Source organism: Jaculus jaculus, chromosome 9 (genome assembly GCF_020740685.1).
Source record: "Jaculus jaculus isolate mJacJac1 chromosome 9, mJacJac1.mat.Y.cur, whole genome shotgun sequence".
NCBI classification, from domain to species: Eukaryota; Metazoa; Chordata; class Mammalia; order Rodentia; family Dipodidae; genus Jaculus; species Jaculus jaculus.
In genome coordinates, this window is record NC_059110.1 from 137,683,376 (window position 1) to 137,695,453 (window position 12,078).

The window sequence follows — 12,078 nt, forward strand, 5'->3', positions numbered from 1 at the left end:
GTAAACATGAAAAAGACACTATTATAGGGCCTGGGGAGCTGGCTCAGCCCATAAGCTGTTCAAGCCTGAGGGCCTGAGACCCCTGGAGTTTGATCCTCCAGCAATCTACATAAAAAATAGCTGGACATGGCCACACAAGTCTGCAACCCCAATCTTGGGGGCTGAGGTAGGGACAGCATCGCTGGAACTCACTGACCAAAACACCTCCGCCTCTCAGCGTTGAGAAAAGTGGACGCCTGGGGCTGGAGAGATGGCCTAGTGGTTAAGATGCTTGTCGGCAAAGCCTAAGGACCAATGTTCCACTCTCCAGATCCCATGTAAGCCAGACACACAAGGTGATGCAAAGTCACACATGTGCACAAGGTGGCATCTGGAGTTTTGATTAGAGGCCCTGGCCCGCCAGTTTTCTCTCCCTCCCTGTCTCTCTTTCTCTCTGTCATTAAGAAAAGCCAGTCTGTTGGGCTTGCCTCAAAAAATAAGACACCTACCTGATGTTCTCCCTGGCCTTCACAGGCACAAGCATAGGGTGCACATATCTACACACAGATGTACACCACACACACATTGTATAACTCTACACATATATATGCCAAAAGAAGAAAGAAAGAAAAAAAAAAAAACCAGACACTATTACTGAAAAAGCCTTGAGTTAACCTCATAGGGAATTAAACCACAAGGCCCAAACCAGACCTCATGAGGCCACCAGCACTTTGTAGTTAGGATGAGAGGGGACACAGTTAGGGAGATGGAAGAATATAGAAGTTTGTAAGGCAAGCATTGCTTTCCAAGACTTTAGGGTTAGTGTCGGGTGAGTGCATGCCTGTGTGTGCACTGTGTCTCCCTGTAAAGGTTTTTTTTTTTTTCTGCGGGTCATAGTGGGGGAAAGAACCATTGTCCAAAGACCCTCTGTGGCCAAGGACTTTAGGCCCAGAAAGATGTGTGGGCAGACATAGCAGGGAAACAGATTTGAGAAGCAGCCAAAGGACAGACAGACAGTGCTTTCTCTGCACCTGCGGCCTATTCAGCACCCCTGTAGTTCCATCCTGCAAACCCTGCCTTCTCCTAACTTTAAATTTTACTTTCTACTTGCTCTGCTCCCAGAGCTGCCCAACACCTTGGTAATGCTGCTTAGATCTTGTCAGAGGCTTCCGTGCCTGGGGACATGTCCAAATCTCCATTGTCCGGTGGTTCTTGGCCAGACCCACCCAGGCTGCATGCAGCTCAGTCCTTGCTCCCTGGAAATGTACTAATTGGACAGAAGTACCCTCAACACTTGCGCCCTGTGCTCTTCCCGCCACCGCCTCACCCCAGCCCATCCTCCCCTACTGTGTCCCGTAGCCCCGTGTACTAGTACAAATAGCTGGCCACCTCAGTCTAAGAGATGGCGCGGGCCAAGACAGGCAAGCACAGCCGAACAACGCAGGGCCTGCAGGACTCTGGCCAGCCCTGAGCTGCAAAGGCCCTTGTGCTGGTTCAGGCCCGAGCGGCTGTGCGAGCCCCGCCTTGGCCTGGGATGCCCTCTCGCGGTGATCTTGGGTGTAGACCAGCCTAAGGGCGTGAGCTTCCCTAGCAGGACAGCTAGGTTCGCACGCTCAGTCCCCAGTCTAGGAGCACCATCTCCTCTCTCCTTCCAGGACGGGGCTGGAAGAGCGCGGGCCTCAGGGAAGGGACGATGCTGCAGCCCGGTCCTCTGTCCGCCGCTAAGGAGAGGGAGGGTGTCACATGGATCTCTTTCTTGCCGAGGAACCACTGCCCTTTGGTCACAAGGCGTGGCAGACGTCGTGCCTCGAGGTGACACTCCTGCCTTGGCTCTCCCGCGCCCTTCCTTGCGGCGCACCCCGTCACCCCATCTCCCACCTCTCGCCGTGATATGCGCGGGTTTGGAAACGTGGCGGCCCATTTATTCAGGCGAATCGGCCCCAGTACCGAGGACGAGGATGGGCTGTGGGCGAAGCGGCGGTGGAGGTGGACCCATGGGTACGGACCGAGCGGGACCGTGAGCCGGGACGGGGGACCCTGGCGTGGACGGGGCCACTAACAAGGACCAGGCGGATCTTGGCGTGAGGGTGGGGCCCAGAGGCACTCCCCGCTGTCCTCTGCGTCTGCGCGCTCGAGGAGGCCAGCTAGCCAGAGTCCACCGAGACCGCCGAGCCGCTGTGGGCCACGTCCTCCACCTCTGCAAGGGGACAGATCGGTCTGGGCTTCCGGGCTGGCCGCCAGCAGCCCGCTCACCCACTGTCCCCTGCTGACCTGCGAACTTCCTCAGTGTGGGGCGCTCCTTCAGCTTTCTGCAAAACTAGGGGTCTGCAGAGACTTACTTGTTCAAAGCAGTCAGCACCACCGTGGGGTTCACGGGGTTCACCCGGATGTTAGGTCAGAGCCCCCAGCTTCCTCCTGGAATTGCGCTTGCTTACAGTGCCCAGCTAACGACCCCCAAGTAGTCCCCAAGCCTCCCTCCTCACCCATAATGCCTATCCCTGCCCCCAGTGCCTACTTTGTGTGGCCCCAGCTCCATTGCTATGGCTTTTGTCAGCATAGTCATTGCACCCTTGGTGGATGTGGGGCAGTAGTACCAAGGACCCCTTGAGTATTCAACCCTCCTTTAGAGAAACCCACTCCAGAATCTAGGGGCTCATCCAGGGATCACAGGGGGGTGCACTCATCTAAGTGGCCAGGTGACAAAGGCTACCATGCTGGAGACATTGACAGTAGATCCACCGTTAATCATGTCCTGGGCCACGCTTTGGAAGCCAGGAGTTGGGGACAGCCCACCCTGCCCAGTCCCATCTCATCTAGGTGGTCAGCTCTGGGCCACAGACCTCCCACCATCTTACCTGAGACACCTGAAACACCGACCACAGATTCACATTGAAGAACCTGGCAGGAGAGGAGCTGTGGTCACCTCCACCACCTGTCTTCAGCAGCCCATTCTCCCCACCTCCCACCTGTCAACATCTCCCCGGTGACCTCCAGGAAGGACTGTATCAGTGCCACAACAGCACTGTCCACCAGCAGGTCTACAGGGCCCATGCCACCCAGAGCCTTCTCTGTGGCCTCTCAGTCACCCAGGTCCACACATACGTGTTCTATCCCAGGACACTGCAGGGAGACACTTTGTGGGTGATCGTGGGGAGCAGGCCCAGGACACGCAGAGCTGTGAGCCTTATCTCTTGGGAGAGACCGACCAGGGCCTGTTTGTGCGGGTCACAGCCCCCACTCTGGCCCTGAGGCACGCAGGCCTTCACAGAGTCCTTCCCAATCCCTGTAAGGAGGAAGAAGGATGAGCAGAGGGCATGCAGGGCTGGTCAGGGATGGGTCAAGTGGCAGGTAGGAGTAAGGGCAGCAGCATCTGGTGCTCTGGACCCAGCAGTGGGCAAAGCTGGCCAAAGAACTGTGGTTCAGGACTAGGTGGTGCCTCAGGCAGAGACTCAGCTGGCTGGGATCCCTCCCATCCACCCAGCCTGGATCCAGGGCTGTTATTCAGGGAGTATTGCAGTGACCAGAGCATACTGAAGTCCTGTCCCAAGTGGGCTCCCACCAGAGGACAGGAATAACTCAGTGCTTGGTGAAGGAATTTTCCCCCTGCAGTTTACTTCTAACTCTTGAACTCAGGGCCCCAAATCATTAATACTTTTATTTATTTTTAAAATTTTTATTTATTTAATTAATTTATTTGCAAGAGAGAGAAAGGGGGCTAGAGAGAGAGAGAAAACGTGCATACCAGCCACTGCAAATGAACTCCAGATGCACATGCCACCTCACATGGGTCCTGGGGAATCAAGCCTGGGTCCTTTGGTTTCTTAGGCAAGTGCCTTAACTGCTAAGCCATCTCTCCTGCCCTATTTTATTTTATTTATTTAGTTAGTTTTTAGTTTTTCAAGGTAGGGTCTCACTCTAGCTCAGGCTGACCTGGAATTCCCTCTGTAGTCTTAAGGTGAGCTTGAACTCATGTCAATCCTCCTACCTGTGACTCCAGAGTGCTGGGATTAAAGGCTTGCACCACAATGCCCAGCTATTTTATTTTATTATTTGATTTTATTTTACAGAGAGCAAGAGACAGAAAGAGAGAGAGAGAACTGGTGCACCAGGACCTCAGCCACTGAAATTAAACTCTAGATGCTTGCATCACCTAGTGGGCATGTGCAACATTATGCTTGCCTCACCTTTGTGTGTCTAGCTAACATGGGATCTGGAGAGTTGAACACAGGATCTTAGGCTTTGCAGGCAAGTGCCTTAACCACTAAGCAATCTCTCCAGCCTTAGTTACTTTCAGTGTTTCCTCTGGGGGGATTACATTAAAAGCTGGCCGTTCTAATTTACAGAGGTCTTTAACTTTCCTGGCATCATCTTAGTATTATATATAATCTCCTGAATATTCCCTTTTGAGGTATGGGGGTTTTTGATCGCTCAGTCTAGGACAGTGGGCTTGGTGGGGTCCTTCCCCACACCACTGTGTTGGTGCTGCAGAACAGGCACAAAGTCAAAACCTCCCTGAACATGCACTGTTCTGGACAGAAATCACTCTGCAGTCTCTGGGCTGTAGGCCACATACATTCACATACATGTACACACATATTCATATCAAGGGCACTTTTCATACAGACTGCAGATTGCCACCTCCCCCTGAGGTGACCTAACTGAGCAGTTACAATGACTGCTATAGATTTCCAGCCAGAGGGGGAACGGTAACAGTCTGGGGAGTCCTTTGACAAAGGACAGAACAAACAACAGACAAGCTCAGAGGGAGGAGTTTACTGGAACTGTCAATATAATCCCAAAAAGGGATTCGCACTGCTCACATAGCTGCAGGAAGAGGCAAGTACCCTGGGTTAGCTTCCGGCAACTGTTAAGCCATAATGAGCTTGGAGGACAGGCCAGCTCTCCTGTCCTCAAGACAGACAAAAAGACAAGACAGGGCTGATGAGATGGCTTAGTAGTTAAGGTGCTTGCCTGAAAAGCCAAAGGCCTCAGGTTTGATTCCCCAGGACCCATGTAAGCCAGATGCACAAGGAGGCGCATGTGTCTGAAGTTTGTTTGCAGGGCTGGAGGTCCTGGTGCACTCATTCTCTCCCTCTCTTGCCTCTCTGGCTCTTTCTCTCTCAATTATATAAATAAATAATCCAGGTCAACCTGAACTAGAGTGAAACCCTACCTCAAAAAACCAATATGTAGCCGGGTGTGGTGGTGCACACCTTTAATCCCAGAACTCGGGAGGCAGAGGTAGGAGGATTGCCAAGAATTGGAAGCCAACCTGAGACTGCATAGTGAATTCCAGGTCAGCCTGAGCTATAGCAAGACCCTACCTCGAAAAATCAAAACAACAACAACAAAACAAACCCTAATATATATCTATATATACATACATACACACAGAAGACAGAACAATACAGACAAGACAAGACCCCAGGGTAGACACTGTTCTGAGCAGAACTCTCTTCATTCATCATGTTGCTGCCCTGGCCCAAGGTGGGAGGGGACTTAGTGCTTCCTAGCACAGGTGGGTTCAATGGCCACCACTAAGCCATATAAAATTACTACCACTGGTTTAGGACCCAATCAGACCCTGTAACTGTCGCCAGATTCCCAGCTCTAGTGGTGGGGCCTGCAGTACTGTCTGCAACCAGAAAACTGGTAAACTGGACTGCCCATGCACACACTAACCTCACACAATCATTCCACAGAACAGATACAATGCCTTAGATACATCTATTACTCATACAGTAATTTGGCTAGCTGTGCATTCAAAAAGAACCAAATTCAGGTCTCTCATGAGAGGCAGAATGACAAAACCAGGTCCTCCGCTACTGGTGTCCCAGTGTAATGCTAGAGGACAAGTGAAGGCTACTCGTCAGGCTTTGCCTCCTTCACCCTGAAGAAGTTCCCTGTGGGGCCTGTCCTTCCCAGCTCACAGGAAGTTGCCCACAAGGTCTGTTCTTAACCTGGAGAAGGCTCCTTGACAGGCCTGTCCTTCCCCGTTCATAGGAAGGCTCCCCACAAGGCTTGTTCTTCTTAACCTGAAACCAGAACTGCCTGCTTAGAAGCATAACTTTGCAAGGGTGTGGTTGGGAGGGTCCTGGAACTCAGGGCAGGATCAGGATACTGCCTATGGTGGGAGGCTAAAGATGAGCTTCACCCCAGGGTCAGTCCCTCTACACACAGGTAGACTAGCTGCTGGCTGAGGGTTTGACCCCTGCTGACAGCTGACAGCTGAGCGCCTAAGTGTAGGGTACTAGCTCTGGTAGAGGCCCCGCACCTACCTAAGTCCCTCCCAGCAGGGATGAGCAAAGAGCAAGCCTCTTGCCCCTACTGGGCCAGCAGCTTCTGCGGGAGCACAGGTGTTAGGCTACTCAGTTTGCTCTGGCCCCAGAATGTTCCTGCAGGACGGACTCTGGTGAAAGCCATGTCAGACACCTACAGACCACATTGTCTCCAGCCTGAGCCCCGAGCATGGGCTGCCCACTCCTTCCCTCTGTCCAAGCTAAGCAGACCCCTTCCCTCCACTTGCACTCTGCCACCTGGCCCTCATCTTGAGTAGCAGCTACAGTCCTTACTCCTGTCTCAGTCCCCTCCCTACTGTCCTTGCTGCTTGGCCCAAGCCCTGACTTGCTCCAGCCTTTCCTAGTCCTGCACTGGCTCCTGGTGACCTCTAGCTTCCCGGGCTCTCTCCTTCATGAAGAGGTGTCTGTCCCTGTGTATCCCCAAATCTGAGCACTCATGACTTCTGAGGCTCCACCCTCACTTGCTGCCCTCACACTCTGGTGGCCTCAATGTCCCCAGCATCTGGCTGTGTCACCTGCAAGCCTCACTTTGCCCTCCCAAGAAGCGTCCTTGAGCCCCCTGGGCTGACAAAATGAGGCTCTATAGCCAGGTTGTGCTCAAACTCAAACTCTTCTCCTTCTTTGAGGCAGGTTCTCACTCTGGCCCAGGCTGACCTGGACTTCACTATGAAGTCCCAGGGTGACCTCAAACTCACAGTGATCCTCCTACCTCTGCCTCCCCGAGTGCTGGGATTAAAGCCAGCTTCTCTATCTTCTTGCTCTTTGCTTCCTCTGCCTCTTAGCATCCAAGCTTAGCTGATGGTCAACTCCGCTGGTTATTCCTTGGCTCCTGTGCATCCCATCCCCTTAGCCCCAAGCCATCTGAATCGCAGAAGGGCAAGGCTGTCCTGTCCATCATTCCCCTTGGACTTAGCAGGTGTATTTATAGTATATATCTGTAAACGAGTGAATGAATGGATGGAGGGAGGTGGAAGAGTGAAGGAGAAAGAAGGGTGGGTGGAAGGGTGAGGAGATGGAGGTAGGGAGGGTTGGACCGAGGGATGAGTGAAAGAATGAATGGAGAGGTGGAGGGAAAGAGGGTTGGAAAGGCAGAGGAGGTATAGAAGGCACAGAAGAAGAGGTGACACCCACCCTGAAAGAAAGACTCAGCTTGTAACTACAAGCTACCAATGACATGGGTCCTCTGCTGCCCCTACTGAAGCCTATGAACCACCCAGGGCTGGGCTGCAGGGAGTGTGGGCGTATCCCTGCAGGAGGCAGGGAGGCTGAGAGAACATTCACGGGGCCCTGGGATGGACAGAGGACTGCCCAGGTCACCACTCTCCTTCCTGGCTCGTATGCACAACATGTCCTTGAGCACACGTGGGGGCACAGACCCAAGGCATATGCAGCATGGGCGTAGAACACAGGGCTGTGCATACGTGTGCACACCTCCATAGTACACACATGACCATGTACACATGTGTACAAAGACAGCACACAGACACGAGTGCATACCAACACAGGGCCTACATGGCCACACACACATGCACAAACAAGGCACTCAGATATTTATATTCCTACTTACTGGGCACACACAGGTGAGGTACACACAGACACACAAGAGCACATGGCCGTACATGCTGCCAGTCTCGAGATGTTCAGCATCCCCATCCTTGACGTTGAGCCTTGGTGAGGGTTCTAGCCAGTAGCCAGACTTGGCTATGATGTGGTTCTGGACTCAACACACAGCAGAGAGCCACCCCAGGTAGAGAACAGAAGCCTGGCGCTCCTGTACTGGGTACATCAGGCTGGATGGCAGTTGGGGAGGGGTTTTGACCCAAGGCACAGCAGCCACGGGGAGGGGTGCTGGAGTCAGCTGTTGCTCCCTGGGCTGGTCTGAGTGGTCGTCAGTTTTCTGGCTGAGGCAGATTTATCTGTGCCAGGGCCAGAAGCTTGACTAGCCTTGGAGCCTCTGAGAGTGACCACAGGTGGGGGCTGGGCAGATCTCTGCCCTGGGAAAGAAGCCAAGGCCTCCTAAAGGATGCATTTTGTTCCATCTGGATGGTGGGTAGGTGGAAAGAAAAAGTCTAGCTTCAGTCTCCCATAGGACAGCTGGCCGGACTCCCTGACTCTCAGAACAGTACTGAATGAACAGGTACCAGCAGGTACCCCTGTTTCCAGAGTCCACAGGTAGAGTAGGGTGGTTTGGTCCTGTCACCTGAGCCTCAGTGGTCCCTGCAGGAAGATCTGGGACTCAGAAATCTGTGGCCTCCCACCTCGTTATGTAATGGGATTACAACACGTTCATGAGGTGTGGGGCCTGAGGCTGTTCAACTTGCCCAGAACAAACTCTTCTGGGTCCAGTGGTACAGAAGGGTGTGCCAGAGGTGTGGGAGTGTAAGGAGATACTGGTGGGAAAGCCCTCCCAGCCTCTCTCTGGATTAGTCCTCGCACTGCTGGGGTGGAGGGGGACACCAGGCTTCCTGCTCTCCTCTTCCTTAGCCTGTCTTCCAGAAAACAAACCCTACACCCTCTGTCCCTCAGGTCAGCAGCTGGGGGTGGGCTGGGGAGGGGGACCCAGCATGTGGGCACTTGTAAACTGAAGCTGAAATCCTATTGCTGAGTCTGGTGTTTCTGGGGCTCAGGAGAGGGGCGTCTGCTCTGCAGGCCAATGCACTCTGTTCCCACCATAGTTTCTCCATCCTGCAGAGAGGCCTAGCCTTTCCCGCCAGCTGGGCAGTCTTAGAGAATCCCATAAATCTCTTCTCCAGGAGCAGCCAGGCCCTTCCAAGCAGCAGGCCTCCGCTGGTCTGGCTCCCAAGGGGCGCTCACCGCTGCGGTGGTTCTCAGGTTGTGCCCTGCTTTGAGCTACTCCAGACTGTGTGGAACAGTGACTTTCAAACTGAGTCTTGTTCTGGCCAACTCCATTTACAAAGCAGCATTTGGAGTGCAAAGACAGACAGGTTGACTCTACACCTCATTGTTCACATAGACACCATCTATCTGAGAAGCCACAGGATGCAGGTTCAATTCTCCAGGACCCATGTAAGCCAGATGCACAAGGTGGCACATGGATCTGGAGTTCGTTTATAGTGGCTGAAGACCTTGGCATGCCCACCCTCTCTCTCTCTCTCTCTCTGAATTTGGCCTTTAAAAAAAAGGGGGGTCTGGAGAGATGGCTTAGTGGTTAAGCACTTGCCGGTGAAGCTTAAGGACCCCGGTTTGAGGCTTGATTCCCCAGTATCCATGTTAGCACAAGGGGGTGCATGCATCTGGAGTTCGTTTGCAGTGGCTGGAGGCCCTGGCATGCCCATCCTCTCTCTCTCTGCCTCTTTCTCTGTCTGTCTGTCACTCTCAAATAAATAAACAAAAAAAAAAGTTAAAAAAAAAAAAAAGAGTGGCCCAAGTGCTGGAATTAAAGGCATGAGCCTGGCTAAATAATTTATTACTAAAATAAAAAGTTACCACCGATGCACTTAGCAAAATAAATTGAGGCTATATGAAAAAATAAGTATATTAAAACTATGTTAAGAGCTGGTATATGGCCCAGTAGTAGAGTGATTGCCTTGGGTTGAGTCCCCAGCACTGGAGGTAAAAATAAAAGTCTGTTTTAAGCTGGGTGTAGTGGCTCACACATATAATCCAGCATTTGGGAGGCTGAGGTAGGAGGGTCATCAGCCTGGGGTTATAGAGTGAATTCCAGGTCAATCTGAGCTAGAGTGAGGCTGTGCCTCAACACAAACAAATAAAACAAAAAAAGACAGTGTGGTGGCACGCACCTTTAATCTCAGCACTCAGGAGGCAGAGGTAGGAGTACCCCTGTGAGTTCAAGGCCAGCCTGAGACTACATAGTGAATTCTAGGTCAGCCTGAGCTAGAATGAGACCTTACCTGAAAGACAGAAAGAAAGAAAGAAAGAAAGAAAGAAAGAAAGAAAGAAAGAAAGAAAGAAAGGAAGGAAGGAAGGAAGGAAGGAAGGAAGGAAGGAAGGAAGGAAGGAAGGAAGGAAGGAAGAAAGAGAGGGAAAGGAAGGAAGGAAGAAAGAAAGAGAGGGAAAGGAAGGAAGGAAGAAAGAGAGGGAAAGGAGGGAAGGAAGAAAGAAGGGAAGGAGGGAAGGAGGGAGAGAGGGAGAGAGGGAAGACAACCAAAAAAATAAACCCTAGATTTCAGCTGGGCGTGGTGGCGCACACCTTTAATCCCAGCACTCAGGAGGTAGAGGTAGTTGGATCACTGTGAATTCGAGGCCACCCTGAGACTGCATAGTGAATTCCAGGTCAGCATGAGCTAGAGTGAGACCCTACCTCGAAAAACAAAAACAAAACAAACAAACAAAAAAACCCCTAGATCTCAATGGTCTAGATCCCATTGCCTGATGAGACCCACTCAAGACTGCGGACAGTCAGCCTGGATTCAGGCCTCCGTGGTCTTCCAGCCTGTGTTTAATACTTGTTTAACCACTGCAGTGATTCCGTATCTTCTTCATCTGCTTCTGCCTCTGAACTCTGCCTTCTTTAATCTCTTTGACACTTATATATTATGCTATAGAATATGTGTCTGTGCAATCTGAGCATTATTAGAAACTAAGATTGGAATAAAGATTGGGCTTGCCAGGCATGGTGGCACACACCTTTAATCCCAACACTCGGAAGGCAAAGGTAGGAGGATTGCCACAAATCGAGGGTACCCTGAGACTACATAATGAATTCCAGGTCGCCTGAGCTATAGTGAAACCCTACCTCAAAAAATTGAAGAAAAAAAAATAAATAAAGATTGGGCTGTCAACAAATCAAAGGGAATTGGGATTACTTGGCAAATTTTGGCTCAGGAAAGCAGTGTAATTTGTGAATTTATTGCTATTCATTAAATTCTGAAATTTTGGCCTAGGGAAATGTCTTAGTGGTCAGGGCGTTTGTCTGCGAAGCCTGGTTCAATTCCCCAGGACCCATGTAAGGCAGAGGCACAAGGGGGCACATATATCCGGAGTTTGTTTGCAGTGGCTAGAAGCCCTGGTATGCCCATTCTCTCTCTCTCAAATAAATAAATATTTTTTTTAAATTCTGACATTGTAAGCTGGGTGTGGTGGTGCATGTCTTTAATCCCAGCACTTGGGAGGCAGAGGTAGGAGGATTGCCATGAGTTCAAGATCATCCTGAGAATAGAGTGAATACCAGGTCAGCCTGGACTAGAGTGAAACCCTCCCTAAAAAGAAAAAAAAAAAAAATTCTGACATTGTTCAAGGACAAAAAAGATGTCTATCTATGGGCTTGAGAGATGGCTTAGAGGTTAAGGCACTTGCCTATAAAGCCAAAGGACCCAGGTTCAATTTCCCAGTACACATGTAAGCCAGATGCACAAGGTGGCGCACACATCTGGAGCTCATGTGCAGTGGTTAGAGGTCAGTTACACATCTCTGCACATTTCTGATCACAAACATAAAAGATATTCAATGTTTAAAATACTTTATTCAGGTACTGAAATGAACCTTGACTTTTGTTAAGCTTCAGTTTCCTAGGTAGTCAAAAGCCTGACAAATAGCAGAAAACAGCAATTATGTTGACAAAGCACAAAATCTTTGCCCTGTAAATCATGGATGTTTTCTTTCAAAGGTTACTAAAAGCAAAACAATATTTTCTTTTTTTTAAAAAATTATTAATTAATTTATTTATTTGAGAGCGACAGACACAGAGAGAAAGACAGATAGAGGGAGAGAGAGAGAATGGGCGCGCCAGGGCTTCCAGCCACTGCAAACGAACTCCAGACGCGTGCACCCCCTTGTGCATCTGGCTAAGTGGGACCTGGGGAACCAAGCCTTGAACCTG

At 51.0% G+C, this 12,078-nt stretch overlaps 1 pseudogene; it reads right to left on the reverse strand.

The window, feature by feature from the left end:
- Window positions 1–1,578: 1,578 nt before the first annotated feature.
- Window positions 1,579–7,931, reverse strand: LOC101610224 (annotated as a pseudogene).
- Window positions 7,932–12,078: the final 4,147 nt, after the last annotated feature.